Source organism: Sapajus apella, unplaced genomic scaffold, assembly GCF_009761245.1.
Source record: "Sapajus apella isolate SASKATOON/1434 unplaced genomic scaffold, GSC_monkey_1.0 scaffold31, whole genome shotgun sequence".
Classification (NCBI taxonomy): Eukaryota; Metazoa; Chordata; class Mammalia; order Primates; family Cebidae; genus Sapajus; species Sapajus apella.
Window position 1 is genome coordinate 17,281,743 of NW_022436971.1, and position 17,434 is coordinate 17,299,176.

General features: G+C 39.8%; 1 long non-coding RNA gene across 1 annotated transcript; it reads right to left on the bottom strand.

The window, feature by feature from the left end:
• Nucleotides 1-530: 530 nt before the first annotated feature.
• Nucleotides 531-12,668, bottom strand: LOC116562067. The gene is made up of 2 exons (XR_004273741.1): nucleotides 12,574-12,668; nucleotides 531-2,187 (listed from the first exon to the last, which is right to left on the bottom strand). It is a non-coding gene; the product is annotated as an uncharacterized LOC116562067 (long non-coding RNA).
• Between the last annotated feature and the right edge of the window lie 4,766 nt (nucleotides 12,669-17,434).

A 17,434-nucleotide genomic window follows, 5' to 3' on the forward strand; every position in this document is an offset into this window, starting at 1 on the left:
AATAGCACTAAATCTTATCCCATTTGCAGCAACATGAATGGAACTGAAGTGAATGGTCATTATACTGAGTGAAATCAGTCAGGCACAGAAATATTGCATGTTCTCATTCATATATGGGAGCTAAAAATGTTGATTCCACGGAAGTAGAGAGTAAAATGATAGTTAGAGGCTGAGAAGTGTAGGGCAGATGAAGACAGGTTTGTTAGTCGGTGCAAACATACAGGTAGAATAAGTTCTAGTGTTCAGTAAGGGGAGGAAGGCAGCAAATCACACTGCCACATGTGTACCTATGCAACAATCTTGCATGTTCTTCACATGTACCCCAAAACCTAAAATGCAATAAAATACATGGAAGAAAAAATACTATGTATGTATATAATAATAATAATTATTATTATTTGAGGTGAAGTCTCACTCTGTTTCCCAGTGGCAACGATATTTGCTCACTGCAACCTCCGCCTCCCAGGTTCAAGCCTCCTGAGTAACTGGGATTACAGGCATGCCACCATGCCTGGCTGATTTTGTATTTCTAGTAGAGACAGGGTTTCACTATGTTGGCCGGGTTGGTCTTGAACTCCTGCCCTTAAGTGATCCACCTGCCACGGCCTCCCAAAGTGCTGGGATTACAGGCATCAGTCACCATTCCTGGCCAGAGTATATTGTAAATTTCCTAATAGGTAGAAGAAAAGATTTGAAATGTTTTTGACACACATAAATGATAAATGTTCAAGGTGATGGGTATACTAATTACCCTCATTTGATCATTGTACATTATATGTGTGTATCAAAATATCACATGTACCCCATAAATATGTACAGTTATGATGTATCAATAAACACACACACAGTAAACCTGCTGTATGCCTTTGTGAACCAAATTTGAAAAAGAGATTAAGAAGCATACTTCTAGGATAAAACAAAAATGGCAATTTGAAAGTCCCTGAAGAGAAACTTGGCTTTGAATCAGCGTCTGCATTTTTCTACTTCCATATAATATGATAATAACATTTCCCTCCCATGATTATGTGGGGATTAAATGTAAAAGCTGACACTACATAACAGTGCATCACTAGTACCACCTGAAGACCTTTAGTGTCCACAACTAACACGTTGTGTTGCACACGTTCGTACTTCCTTTGATTAAATGGACCTAGAGCCTATCTTACTTACACGGGGGACTTCTTAACAGGGGGCTTTCAGAATGTCCCCTGACATTTCATGGTCATATGATTTATATATTTTAAAATATTTACCTATAGTCACTACTTTAATACACTTTAAATAAAACAAGCACATTTTTTTTTTCTTTTAGCGACTGTGGCCTAGTTGTCAGATTATTTGTGAGTCAGCTCACAAATAATAATTCACAAATCAGCTCACAGATAATAATTCACAAATCAGCTCACAAATGATAATTCACAAATTAGCTCACAAATAATTCACAGATCGGGTCACAAATAATAATTCACAAATTAGCTCACAAATAATAAGTCAAGCTATGAATCCATAAATTGATAGAATGTGAATTAGTAATTCTTTAAAGAAAGACTCTTAGAAATGACCTTAGTCTTTTAGGCCATCTCTAATTTGAGGCAGAAATTGGAATGTGTCATATTTCAGGCACTGCTTCAATACATGTTTCATTCATTTATTCATTCACTCAGTGATTACTGACTGTGCATGTACTATATCCATGTGGTTTGTTAGGCATGGGGTGAAAAGGTCCCTAAGACATTTAAAATCATGTGAAAGAGTATTTAAAGCAGGCAGAACCTACATTGAGTGTGGTCATGTCCAATATTTATTTTCTGCTCATTCTGTGACAGGAAATGTTCCAAGTGCATTACCTGGATTCATTCATTTGATCTTCATAACAAATTGGGGAGCAGGGTATTCGGAGTGCTGAACTCTCTGCATGCCTGTTCTACAGCTGAGGAAATGGAGATTCGGAGCAAATTTGCTGTGACAGATTTCCCACCCAGGCAGTCTGAATCCAGAATCTGGGCTTTTAATGACTATGCCATAGAGGATGCTAGAACATGGTGGAAAAGTGCCCAGTTCAGCAAATGGCTCGGGACTGGGAGCTGTCACTGCTTGCTTCTTATAAGGTGGTAGCCAGAAGCCAGGTATGGGGAACATGCCTTCTAAAAACAGGGCATTGGCCTTGGGCAGTTCATGAATGTCTTCCTGAAAAATAAGAAAACACAAAACGAAATGCTTCTAAATGTTATAAAAAGAGGAGAGGAAGGGAGTGGGTGCAAGGAGCCCACGGAGCAGTAGCCTGTGGGGAGATAAGAGAGCAGTCAGTGAGAATGGCAGGTTCTCTTCTCATTTCTGTGACTATGTCATTGAGACATATGCTCCAGCCGTTTCCATTCCTGCTGTTTGCCAAGATCCACCCGCTCCCCCGACTGGCCCCCACGCAGGACGTTCTCTCCGCTGACGCCCTCACCATCCTAGCCTGGCAACACAGGCCTCCTCTCCGCGCTGTTTCCTGGGGAGCAGATTCTGGCCCCCAACGGTGTGGATCCCTCCGTTGCATATTTTCCTACCACCCGCGGGCTTTCCCTCCTAGCCCTCACCGTAACTGTCATGACGTCACTGTTTGCTAAGTGCCTGTTAATCGACTGACTGGCCCTTCCTCCTGATTCTGAACTCAATGAAGACAAGCGCTGACTCTCTTTTGTTGACCACTGCCCACCTTCACCTTGGGATGAAGGGCCAAGTTCAAAGTAAGTACCTGCTGTGGAATGGAATGTGGCCCCTCTGCCCATTCCACCAAAAAAAAAAAAAAAAGTGAAGTAACAAGAAAAAAGAAAAACAGATATGTTGCAGTCCTAAACCCTGGCACCTTAGCATATGACCTTATTTGGATATAAGGTCTTTACACCCAGTTAAGATCAGGGCATTAGGGTGACTCTGATCCAGGATGACTAGTGTCCTTCTAAAAAGGGGAAATTTGAACACAGGCACACACACAGGAGGAGGTCATGTGAAGATGAAGGCAGAGATCAGGGTGACGCTTCTACAAGTCCAGGAACACTGAAGGTGGCCAGCAAAGCACCGGGGCTGGGGGAGAGCCCAGGACAGTCTCCCTCACTGCCTTAGAGGGGACAAACCCTGTCCACACCTTGATCTTGGAGTTTTGGCCTCCAGACCATGAGATGGTGCATTTCGGTTGTTAACCACCCAGTCTGTGGGACTTGGTTGCAGCAGCCCTAGCATGCCAGCACAGTGTCTCCTAACACTACTTACGGGATGCAGGAGGGAAGAAATGATGGATGGAATCACTCAGCCCTTCCCCTTACTTGGAAGAAGGGTGCACAGTCAACGTTTGTTGCTAATGCGATGCTCACCATGTGTCAGGTTTCATCTGTTTGTTTGCTTTATTTATCCTTGCTAATTTCAAAACCATGAGAGTTTAACTTTGTATAGCTCTTAAAAAACCCAACATGATATCTAACCTCCAAAATAGTTTGATTATTTTTCGCCCCTCTGGGTTTTTGACCCAAGAGAAGGGAGCGAATAAAAAGATTGTGGTGTCTCCTGAGACCATGTGTGAAACCAGGTATAATCATAAAATCTCAAAAATCACATATCGTAGAACCAGCGTGCAACTCTAAGGGAAAATATGAGTCATCCAAGCATTTGCGATGATCTTGTCATGCACCGATTGGTACCTGGCAGGCTTAGTTTTCTCTAGGATTTCTGCCACCAACTGTCACTACATACTTTTCAATTTGCACTTCCCCATCATTGCCAAGAGTGAAGTACCTCCATGCGACTTGTAATTACAGAACTGCTCCCTCCGCCCCCTCCCCAAATCCCTGGAGGTTAACTTTGCACATTTTGACAAAGTAATTTCTTGATTTTGTTTTCTGTATGAATCATTGAAGGTTTCCTGAACAAGTGCTATTGTAAACAGAGAGTCAGCATCAACACCAGAAAGTGCTTCCTCCTCTGACAGTTTAATTGTTCTCCTGATTCCCATGCTTTTCACTCTTTATGAAATACAACGTTTTCTCTACATTTTGTGCAAATACAGGTATGAAAACATTGGGCTGGTTTGTAAGTTAGAGCTAAAGTGTAGTTAAAAGGCAAATGTGATTTTTGCAAATAGGTACATAGCTTCTTTCAAGCCAGCTTCGAGGTTTCTCAGGAACTTCTGAATGGCTTGAGACTGATGTCCCAGGAGGCAGAACATCGAGGGAAAGCAGGGGATTCTCTGAAATGTTATTCGGTGTATCTGGGCCCTCAACTGCCACTTGAAACATTAGTTCGTCATTGGCCCTTTGGCCGATGGCACAAGTACCTCAGCTGCCCTGGGGGCTGCCTTTCTGCTACGTTAACCTGCTCTATGGTTCAGGGCGAGCCTTGGTGTTTGCCATCCATGCAGCCACTGTGGGTTTACTTCTTGTCCAAGGCAAAGCCCTCCACCTGTCTCTCAACCCCCTGATCTCCCATTCTTTGAGTTCTTGCTTTGCCACCTGTATCTGTTCTGTATCTTCAGATTCCCGCCTCTGGCTTTTTCCTGGATTCTTGATCTCAGCCTGTTAGTGCGTTTAAATATACACCATCCTTAAAACAAATCAGCAAAACAAAACAAAACCCTTTTAACAAGCCTCTTCCTTGAAGGACAGCCCTCTTGTCTCTTTTCCTTTCTTGCAGAAGCCTGCACAATCAACACTTCTCATCTTCTCTTTCTCACTTTCCATTCACATTGACTACTACACTGCCACCTCCCTATACCTGCTCTCATTAAAATAACCACTGTTTATCTAATTTCTAAATTAGGAGACTGTTGCTCCTCATCCTCCTTGGCTTCTGAAGCACCTGACAATGTTGACTGAGCATCGGTGTGCTGAGCTAAGACCAGGGAGTTTGGTAGCTAGAAAAGGAACAAATGGGTATCTGAGGTCAATGAATGGTTCTGAGGTGAAGTATAATTCCCTACTGGGAATCACTGACAGACTCAGCTTCCCTTATGTGCTTCCCTTATGGTCAATTCATGGCTCATGGATGTAGGTGGGGAGGTATCATGGACCACAGCCAGGATCAGGGAGGGCATTTTTAACCAGGCTACCTCCCCTGAATCTGCTCTAAAGACGTGACTACTGTTTCCTCATAATTTTATAGGATCTTTTATGGCTAACTCATTTTATAGAATAAGCCAGGGGTTGTCAACTAGTTTCTATAAAGGGTTAGAAAGTAAACTGTAGCCTTTGTGGGCCACACATTTTCTGTGTCAATAACTCAACCACGTTGTTGTAGCACAAAAGCAGCCCACAGACAATCTGGGAATGGATAAGCGTGGCAGGTTGTCCAGAAACCTTCACCTACCAAAACAGAAGGCAGGCCGAATTTGGTCCAAGGGATTAAATTATCTTATAGAGCAATTTGACTTTGTATTTAATTTGATACATTGGTTGAAAAAAAGAAAATGGGTTCTGCCTGTACTGATTTTCTGGAATGTGCATCTGACTATGTATGTTTATTTGTATGATCTTTGTCAGCCCTAGAAATAAAAAAGGCTTACATGTGAGTGCTAGTTTAGGTTTTGGCTAGTATATTAAATCACTGCCTGAATGTTTGGTCAATCTTGGCCAAGAGGACCAAGGCTACTTCTAATTCCTGCAAAAAGCTTCAAAACCTGCCAGCCTGGTGAAAGGAGGGATATGTGTTGACTTTCAAAGCCATAAATTTACTATCAGGATTATTCATCTTTAAAGACACTGATTTGTCTTTCAGGGACATTTCTAAAATGTCAAAATAAATAGCACTTGACATTTAAAAAAATAGTATTGAATGCTCAGTAGAGGGTGAGTAGGAGAAGCATCTGGACATGTGGAGGCTAGGTTCCTGGTACCCTGTTCATTACTCTTTTTGGAGTGATGGCAAAAGGTGGTCACCACTACATCTTTGAATCTGTTTAATCTCCAGCTGTGAATATGTGATCAATCATATCTTGGACACAAACGACTTTCCCCAGGACCAGCAATGATTTCCATGTGGTTGCAAGGGCTTTATGTATGTACAGTTCTCACAGGGGTCAGCCCTAATGATGTCATCTCTCGACTTGGCGTGACTCACAGGAAGTGAGATTCAATGGCCTACAAAGGGGATATCACACTTACCACTTGTACTGTTGACTTTAACTAACTTACTATCTTGGGTGGGTTGTGACCCAGTTTTCTTCCTAATAGAAATGAGAGAAATAATACTTACAAGTTTGCAAAGCTCCCTGAAATTTCAAGTGTAAGATACTATCAAAGTGAAAATTATTATAATCCCTTCTCAGTTGCTGCCTTCTATTTACAAACAGCTGACTTGTTCCTCCCACTTCTGGATGAGACATAGAACCAGCACCCAAAGCAAATTCAAAAGTTTTTAAAGGAAACGTGCGTTCCATGAAACATGGAAAATTAGGAGTGCAACTTTCAGAGTGTGCGGAAACGCCGATTACCTGCTGCAGACTTTTCAGGCGATTTGGCTAAAATCCCTTCGTGGATGGTGATGTATAGGGTGAATTTAACTCAGCAGATAAACATTTTTCCATTCAAATGTGAACCTAGAGAGCTATCTAAGGCAAAACCATTTTAAAAGAATCTTTATTCTCTGTAGTTTCTTGGAATTAAAATTTCTTAAAAGAATTTTGTTTTATTTTTGTCCATTTTAAAGCATATCATTGCAAGTACATAAAACCCACCTTTAGAATCCCCACTTCCACCATTTTCAAAATGGATAGGGCTGGCTGAGCACTGGCATGACATTTGTGGGGGTTTTCTAAGTTGCATTCTGTCATGTGCTTGGTGAAATATGGCAAAGCATATGGACAGTGGGTGATTCATCTCCATGTAAGATTTCCTGGGAAAAGCTGGGATGCATTCAGTTTGCAGAATTTCCCCCATGGTAACCCGCTGAAGTTTTTGCCTTAATAAAATGGAAGGGTTTGCTCTATTTCCGATTTTCAAGTGAATGATCTCCAATGTGCTTTCCAAATGAATGTTTTTCTCATTTTTTGACTTGTGTGACCCTATCTATTTTTCCAGTCTTAATCATGAGGGCATCACCCAATTCAGGAAGCTGGAAGGAATCTTTTAGTTTACATGTTCAGTGGAGCTGTTGGGAGTCAGTACTGAGTCTCTTGCAGTTATAGGTGTCCCTAAGTGAAAGGACATTATTAAAACTGGAATAATATTTCGACAAGTAGATTGCAGCATGTAGCTTAGTGATGGCAGAGGGTAAATATTTAGGCAGCACAAGCTGTTGATTGCAAGAACTAATTCTGTGGGAGATCAGGGTCAAGTGCACATACTAACAGTCTTTGCTTTATACGCGTTATTCAAAAATCGAGCCTAATTTACAAAATGCTAAGTGGTCATGTTTGCTCTTGCCTTGAAGTGCACATCTTTTATGTTTGACTTCAAAGCATCAAAGACATGACTGGAAGAAGCTTGAGATTCGGATATTTTTCACAACAATATGGAAAATGAAAAAAGGAGAAAATTTTCCTTTAAGCAGTTTGCTATAAGCATTTATTTTACATTCATAAAATGAAAAATGGCAAACCATTGAAAATTGTTTTAATTTGTTGGGTTTTAAGCTTTAAAAATGTTTAATGTTAGAGGAATTTATGCTATTTAATTCAGTGAAAAAAATCAGGATACAAATATGTACACTATGTTTCCATGTCTGTAAATTTATCAACAGTATGAGGTTGAACCATATGAAATTGCTATTTTGTATGTCAAAATGTGATTTGACATAAGTAATATCAAATGGTTCAAACTATATGGACAAGAGAAAAACACACACGGAAGAGAAATACCAAAAGTTTGGGATGATGATTATAGGTAATTTAAATATTTTTTCACTTTCTTATCTATATTTTCTAGAATAAATGTGTATTGCTTTTTTATAAGAATTTTTTTTTTTAGATGTTCCAGATGCAAACCTTTCATTGCAAAAAAGAATGGGACAAGGAGCTTATTCATGTTGTCAGTGGATTTGAGTGTTTTTGGTCTTTGGTCTCCAGAGCTCTTTAGAAATCACCAGACTTAGTGAAAACACCTTCCCTTCCATTCCTTTCCCTTCTTCCCTATGTCAACTCCCCCAACTAAACTGTGAGACATAAGCATCTGGCCCTAAGCAGGTGCTCAACTGATACTTGTGAATGATTGGAGGAGTGAATACATGATGGGGAGAGAGATTAAATCAATATTATGCAATACTTTCTGAAGTTTTGGTGATTTCCTCCCAATTAAAGCAACTGGCTTGTCCTAAGAATAGGCTGTGGCTGGATTATAAGTCCATATACATGTAATGTTAAGAAGAAAATCAGGCCTATAGAAAGACAAAAGCAAAAAAGACTGCCAATTTAGTTAAGAAGTGTCTTTGCAATTCTTTTGGATAGAATATAATATAACCAGGTAAAAATCACAGTTCATGATGAATTTCTGGCAGATGTTAGCATTCCTGGGCCCTTATCACAGAAGCATTTTGAAAACAGGGCAAGTGAAGGGTGCCTGGCCTGGTCACCTACTCCACTTTTGGGTCCTCCACAGGCTTGCACACACACATACTCAGAACTTTGTCTGTGAAGAGAAGCACTTAAAAATACTTACCTTTTTCTAGGGGTAAGTGTTAACTGATATTTTACATGTCCAGTTTTCCTTTTGATGACTATTAATGTCTACTTTGGAAGGAGGAGGAAGGGTAAAAATCATAGAAAGGGAGAAAGAGAGGAAGGCAAAGAGAAAGAAAGGGATAGGAGGGTGGGAGACAGGAAGGAAGAAGGAAGGAAGGAAAGAAGGAAGGAAGAAAGGAAAACTGGAGTAAATAAGACGAAGGAGGAAAGAAGGCAGAAAGAGATTTTTAGCCGTGTGAAATCCTTCAGCCTTTTCTCTCAGCAAATGGTAGTAACAAAGGTCCAAAGGGTAGATATTGATTATTTACCAGGTGATGTGATTGGTGGAGTATTATTTCCATCCTGTGATTACCTCTAGGTGACGCAGGCCAGCCTAGATGGTTCTAAGTCTCTGAGTAGAGCATGTCCTGAAATTAACTTGAATAACCTAATTTCTACCTTCAAGTTGATCTCTCCTACACACTGTGCTAAGGGCAAAACAGAAGTGAAACAAGAAAGATTAACAAGATCTGTGCCAGCTATTAGAGGAGAAGTCATTGTTTGTCTGCACTTAAGGAGAAAAGGACACTATTTGGCAGCGTGGGGTGCCTCTGCACCGGCTGGAGCTAATGATCATCGTCAGGATTGAGCTGGGGGGGCGGGTACCCATCGCCTGGCCCTGACTGCTCTTACTGACAGGTGCTAATGGGAGGGGCAGGACACAGCTGCCTGAGCAGGAATCCCATTATCCTTTGCTGGGTATTGATTCACCCTGTGGGATGCTTCCTTTCTGGCTGTGTTAATTTTCACAATGCACATTTGCCTTGTCCTCAGCACACAGAGATAGTCAGAGGTGCTTGGGGTAAACGTAATGGGCTCTGCCTTCCAGTCTGCAGAGGTTTTGTCTGTTGGGATGTGGGCTTTCTCTAATTATAGTGCCTGCTTGGAGACGAGGTCTGGAAGAATAGCTTTGCCACTAATATAATTGCCCGAGGTGCATAGCAAATTAATCTAATGACATGAGGTGCATTTGGAAAGTTGGGGTGTTTTTCACATCTATAAACAGTAGTTCTTATTTTGAAACTTGATGTTTTGCACAGAAAATTCAGGAAGTAATCCAACAGTTGAAATCTTAGCCATCTACAGTCATCCAAAAATATTCACTCTCTTCTTTGTTTACAATTAAGCCTTCTAAAAATTTTTTAGAGATAATTTAGAGATGATCTGTGTCTTTGGCCGTGTTCTGGAATTTAGTGGTTTGTGTTGAAGGGCAAAATATGGGTGGATTGGGTTTCTTGTAGTTAAAATTACTGAGTCTAATGTTTAAAGACATATTATCACATAGATAAGGCAGATTGTACTTGGAAGAATTACATACTGCAGACTCACTTCTGGGAACTAAAGCGGGCATTCCAGTCATCTTCCCTAACTCTCCCGAGCATCAGCCAGTCCGTATCATTTACAGAATTTCTACTTGTTAAAGAACTCTTTCTTATATGGAGCAAAATTCTGTATTTCTCTAAGTTTTATGTGAGTGTATATGTATATGTGTGTATCTATGTTTTGTATGAAGACAGTGACAGGTTAGGTAAGTTTAAGACCATGTTTAAATATTTGAACAATTAGTTTAGTTCTCAAATTGTCCCAGTCTTTCACCTTATGTGTCTGCTTTCTGAGGATGTGTAAAGTGCATGAGGACTCACTTTTGAAGGGATGCTAGTCACATGGGCTGCTTTTGTTTTCTAGCCTCAATCTGGTCATTTCTCTGAGCTATTCCACCCTCAGCATTGTGCTTGTGTTTCTATGTTAGTGATGGACTGGGGCTCTTTTGATTCCTTTCTAAAGACGAGGTGATATAAAGCCAGGAGAGATGGGCCCAGCACCTTGAGAGGAGGCTGTGCTGGCCCTTCCGGCTGTGAGTTCTGTTCTCTGGAAATAGAGTCCCTGTTCATTGGCACTACTTCTGCTTAATGAGGTAAATTCATTCCAGAGGTTTAACTATGTAAAAAGCAGATTTGCTAGGGATAGAGCAATGTATCTGAGAAGATTAGAAATGTTTCTTATAATGATGGCATGAACTCCTTCCACTTCTCAGAGGGCTCCAGGTATTTTATATGCAATATTTCTTAGCTTTCTGGAAGAGTTCTAAAGTGATCAGATTTCAGCTTTGTACCCCATTTATTCAATCAAGGACTGTGGAAGCAGAGCATGTCCACTCAAGAGCTGGAGGAAGAGCCAGTCATGGGTTTGGTGAGAATGTCCGTGAGTTTAAGGCCCATCATTTTTAATGCATCATATTTTTCTGGTTATACAAGTTATTATGTAGCCATTGTAAGAAATTTTAAAACATGACAGTGGTCTATAATTCTGCTATTCAGGAAATAATAACCATCATTACTATTTTGATAATTTCTGCTCATTTCTAATCATATGATTTTTGTGCCCTTTTTATCATTTGCTAATTTGCCAAAAAACAAAAACAAAAACAAAAACATTCCCCTACCACATTAAAAACTCTTGGAGGGTAGAAGTATCAATGACTGAGTAATATTCAGGGCAAGGGGGGACACTGGAGTGCCATAAAGTATAAGAAGTATATGAACACATAGTTCTCTGTGGACTCAAAGATATTAATGAAAATGTGACCTGAGATAAGAACTGGAGGAGGAACATTGGGCCTCTAAGAAGAGATAAGGAAACAAAGAAATTAAACATGAGAACAAAATCATTACAGAAATGAGAAACTTCTTATAAGAAGTTAAAAAATATACATGGCTGCATTACACGCTGGGATATAAAGAGCAATTTGGAGAGACTGGACACAATGCAGCAGGAAAAGAAGCAAGTTGCAAAGGGTTTTTACAGCAGAAATCACTGGTAGTTAAGGCAGACCACCAAGATCTCATATAATCACAATTGTGCCCGGAGAAGAGAAGGAAAAACCACGTAAGGTAAAGTTCTTAAATGCTGGTTTTAAATTTTTGAAAATTTCTTAAGAGATTGGATTCCACACATGCTCCACATAAAACTAATTCAGAACAAAAGTACTCTAACATGTTCTACTAAAACTAACAGAAATATTTCTATGGCACACAGGGAGGAATCAAATCATCCCTAAGGAGAACAAGGCAGGTTAGCCTCAGGCCTTTTTATAGCACTCAAATGTGGAAGAAAGTGCAACAGCATTTACAAAGTTCTTAGAAGACGGAATTACAACTAAAAATGTTTATATGCAACCTACCTGCTATCCAAGTATACAAACAACAGGCCTGTCTCCTGAGGCATTCAATAACTCAGAGTATATACTCTCATAGAGTACATACTGTCTATAGCTCTGCCAGGAATAAAAACAGAAACATCACCACCAACAAAAAACCAAAATTATGAAAGAATAAACTGAAGACAAACAGATGAATAGAGGTCTTAAGATGAAGAAAGAGAAGGAGGAACAGGCAGAGGGTAAGAAAGAAGGAAAAGAATGGAAGAGGGAGAGAAGAGAAGGAGGGAAGAGAGAGGAAGGGGGAGATGGAAGAAGAAAAAAAAGGAAAAGGCTGGTGGTAACATTGAATTCACTGAAACGAAACATGAGGTTTTATGACCATGGGGATCATGATTACAGAATAGAATGCAAATATTATAAAATGTTATAATAAGAAATTAAAAGAATATTGAGCTTGGGTAGGGAGAGAAGATGGAGAGGTCTGAGGAAAAGTTGATGCAAACAGTGAGACACAACTGTGACAGAAAGGTGGTGATATGCCAGGAAAATGCAAATAAAAATACAATAGAATTGTAAAATTAATGTCTGGCAAGTTTATCAATAATCAAAAACTATCAATAAATACTATATTGTGAAAAAGATTACAACTTGTAATGAAGGCTAATCATAAACATTAATGCACCAAATATGAAAAAAGGCATACAGAAAACAAAACAAATTAACGTACCTTTGTTAGCTCATGCTGTACCAAGTAAATAAAAAAAGCAAAATATAGAAGACCACATAATAATTCTAAGATACATAAAATACATTTGTATTGATTGGTCATATGTTAGGCCACAAAGGAGAAGCATTCTGAACGTACAGATAGTTCAGGTGTTGGCTGAAGGCAGTGCTGTGAAGGCAGGAAGTGAGCAGCTGTGGCAGAGGCTGCTCGGGACCCCTCTATACTCATTTTTTCTACTGACCTTATTGGTGGAACCTCGGTTTTATTTGGGCGTCCACAGTCGCAGCTGGGCTGCCATGTGACACAATTCTGACCAGTGATACAGCTGAGGTTTCTGGAAAAGCTTTCACGTTCTTGTTGCAGTGCTAGCCCTTGATGCTCTTCACGTTTGGTTTCTTCCTGCCTGGAAAGCAAATGTGACATGTGGAGGGGGCAGCCACCTTGTGACCACAAGATGAGAGTCATGAGGAGAAGTGGCTGCATCCCCTTATCTCTAGCATAGCTCAGTAAGAAGATGGGGAAGGGCTTTGTCCAGGACAAGGGGCCCTGTCCTCACGTGAATTTAAGGCAGCACTAAACTGTGGTTTTCTGTACTGCAGTTGAATGATAACTGGCAGAATAATCCAAGGAAAAACAAATCCCTTACCAAATAGAAACAAAACAAAGCAAAACAGAAACACCTAAAATGTCAGAATATTTAAAAAATAATTGTTACGGGAATACTCTATTTCAGAAATCTGTTAAATGGTGAATGAGGTACCCAGACCAACCTTCTATTTAAAAGTGACTATCCTAACTAAAACATATATTTTAAAAACTGCTACTTCTTAACTATGTAGGTGAGTTGGTAGAAAAGTTATTTTTTTAGGCTAGAAAAATAAGCAGGGAGAAAACCGAGGTAAGCCAAGTTCAGCAGTTGGATTTTACCTTGAGAGTGTCTGCTGAACCTGAAGAATTGGAACTTTAGTTTTCATGGCATGGGGCACTAAGAATAGGAGACAAGACCTGGACCCACCAAAGATGGGACATATAATAGGAATTTCCTCTCATAAACCTGAACCATTACAGGAAGATCTTTCAAGTGTGTGAGGACAAAACAAAAAGAGATCCCCCTCCCCATAAACACCAGAGTTCAAGAAAAATTGCCTTTATTGAACACAGGGCCTGAGCAAAAGGGAAAAGAGGGGCTCACTGACTTAAACTAGGAACCACAACCAGCTCATGTGAGCATGGGGCCTCGATTCATTCCTTCTGGGTGGACCAAAATAACTCAAGACAGAAATACAAATTGAAGCAATCCTTGACCAGCAGTGTCTAGGAGCAATTATTTATGGAGGAATCTAACTTATTCTCAGTTTTCAAAACGAGAATGAGCAAGCAGATACCAGTAAAAATATCCCAACAAGCAATGAAATAAGGCACTGAAGAAGAAAGCTAGAGGCTGGGCGCGGTGGCTCACGCCTGTAATCCCAGCGCTTTGGGAGGCTGACGTGGGCAGATCACCTGAGGTCAGGAGTTCAAGACCAGCCTGGGCAACATGGCAAAACTCCGTCTTTACTATAAATACAAAAATTAGTCGGGCGTGGTGGTGCGCAGCTGTAATCCCAGCTACTTGGAAGGCTGAGGCTGCAGAGTTGCTTGAACACAGAGGCATAGGTTTTAGTGAGCCACAATAGCACCATTGCACACCAACCTGGGTGGCAAAGTGAGACGCCATCTCAAAAAAAAAAAAAAAAAAAAAGAAAGAAAGAAAGAAAGAAAAGTAAAGAAAACTAGACACAGCAAGCCACAGAATGGAACTACAAGGTCAAAGTATAATGTTTTTTTCTATATTGATGTTGGCACATTCAAGATGACAGAGTTTTAGATGCTTTATAGAAATAAGAACACAAGTTATTGTTGCAGAGAAGCAAAATGCGTTTAAGTGCTTATGAGATTAAACCACCTGCATTACTAATAAAGACCACTGTTTGTGATAAGGCCTCAGAATCACAGAAAGGCAGATTCTCTCGAATTGTACTATGCCCATCGGAAATGGAACAATGCTCACTGATCGTTTTTCTTTTTCCTTGCAAAATCAAAACACCTAGGTCACCTTGGATTAAAAATCCATATGGATAATTACGTAAAGAAGAAAAGCCCCAATATTTTACTCAAAAGTGTGTGTCTTGTCCATGGGTGAGATAACAGGAAAACAGTAGTTTAAACACTGTCTCCTTTTGTATTCATTATTTTATGGGTGTCATTCTCCCATCCCCAAAATTAGATGGCTGAAATAGGCAATCCTTCAGTTTCCACACAGCTTCAACATTGTATGATTTTTGTGATTTTCCCATAACCTAGTACAGCTTCTTCAACAGCACTGCCACTGAAGAAGTGAGGCTGCATTCTGGCGTAATTTGGTGAACTGAGCAAGTGTTAACATGAGAATGCCACAAGTGCCTAAGACAAAGCCAATTTCCAGCTCTGATCTTTAAAAAAATGATGAAGTTTAGGTAACCTAAATTTTGAGGTTACCTCGAACACATTTCCAAGATTAGGGTGGCATGAGGATATAAAGGGTTACAATATTCCTTAAAGCAGGAGCCCCTAGCCCCTTGGCCACAGATCAGTACTGGCCCATGGCATGTTAAGAACTGGGCCACACAGCAGGATGTGAGCTGCGGGCAAGTGAGCAAAACTTCATCCGTGTTTACAGCCACTCCCCATCGCTCACATTAGGGCCTGAGCTCCTCCTCCTGGCAGATCGGAGGTGGCATTACATTCGCATAGGAGTATGAATCCTATTGTCCTACTGCGAACTGCACATGCAAGGCATCTAGGCTGTGTGCTCTTTGTGAGAATCTAATACCTGATGATCTGCCACTGTCTCCCATCACCCCCAGATGGGACCATACAGCTGCAGGAAAACAAGCTCAGGGCTCCCACTGATTCTACATGATGGTGAGCTGTAGAATTATTTCATCATATATTATAACGTAATAATAATATGGATAAAGTGCACTTTATTTATAAATGTAAATAATAAATGTGGCACCTGAATTATCCCCAAACCATCCCCTCTTCTCCTGGTCTGTAGAAAAATTGCTTTCCACAAAACTGGTCCCTGATGCCAAAAAGGTTGCGGACCACTGCCTTAACAGATATAGTTCTAAAAGCGAAAATTAACAAAATATGAGCAAAGGTAAGAGCCACAACTTCAAACTAGGTTTGGAAGAGAAAGAAAAAACAATTTAATTAAAATAAAATTGTTATTGAAAAACTATGAAAAGAGAATTCATTATGGTACAAAACTTTGAAACAAAAAATGGGAACATTTTTTTAAACTTGGAGGTATGTAAGAGAAAACTAATTTCTTATCTAAAGTAACAGATCATTTTAATAAAAGTGTCTATCATTGAGTGAATGTTGTTCTTGCAAGATATCTAATGCAATAAATTCAAATATAAACCTTAATTAATATGCCAAATTTGGATAGTCATTCAGTGTAATTTAGCAAGGTTCTCAATCAGGAGAGCTGAAGCTTCACTGAGTTGTTAATCTAATAAAAAAAGCTTTGCAGAACTTTCTGGGCTGTTGTCAGAAGATGGAACCTCCAGCATAGTAAGACCCCCTGATCCAGGCTCCCCATCTCCTCCCATTTCATACCAGTGCAGTATAATTTAATAGATTCGAGGGATTAAAAACTGAAATTATACTTTATCAAATACCTTCCTTGGGTAAGAAATTGGCATCAAGCATTTGCATGTTACATCACATCATTTTCACAACAAAACTATGAGGTAGGTGTCATTATCCTCATTGCATAGTTGAAGAAAAGAGGTTCAGGTAAGTTATCTGCCTAACATGACCCAGTTAGTGGTGAGGCTGGAATTCAAAATGAAATATTTTTGACTTGGAAATTCATTTACAACAGTCATATGACTGTCCTCCTCCTGATATCATGGAAACTTTGATTTTGAGCAAAATCAGGAATGATATCATATTATTCTGCAATCCATTATTGCTAATGGGCTTATTCAAGTTTTGTAGTGAATTGTCCCGTCATTGGCCTTATGTGAGGCAAATCATTTTGTATCCTATCACATTTTTATTAACACTGTCTTTTCTCTCCCTTTCCGCTTACCTCCCTTTATCTCATCAAATTGGATAATGCTTAGTGACCAAGACCCGGGCTGTGTGTTCCTAGATGCCTCTCCCCTGCAAGTTTCTCCCACGACGCTTGGTATTCCCATTGGCTTACTGTTCTCATACCTCTATTCCTTCATGTCGTTCCCCTTCTTCAAATCTTCTAGTGGCTCCTCGTTGACTCAGAAATACATTATCATTTTATTCAATGTCCTTCATAATCCACCACAATTCATATTTTTAGTTTTCAAACCCACAACTCACAATCTATTAATCCCTTACTGTATTTCAAATATTTTATAAGCACTTTGTAAATTAATGTATTTAATTATTATAGCAGACCTATATTATTAGTTATTATTATCTCCATTTTAAAGAGGAGGGAACTGAGATCACTTGCCCGAGGTCATACAGCAAGTATGTGTCAAAGCCAGGACGTGAATTATGAAACTAATATCTCCAAGCCCCTATTCTTAAGTATTATTTATACTGCTTTTATGTGTGTAAAATAATACAATAATTATTTGCATTTGTACATTACTTTACCATTCACAAAACCATCTTTATACACTTTTTTAAAATCTCATTTTCCCAGCATTTTGGAAGGCTGAGGTGGGCAGATCATGAGGTCAAGAGATTGAGACCATCCTGGCCAACATGGTGAAATCCTGTCTCTATTAAAAATACAAAAATTAGCTGGGCATGGTGGCACATGCCTGTAGTCCCAGCTACT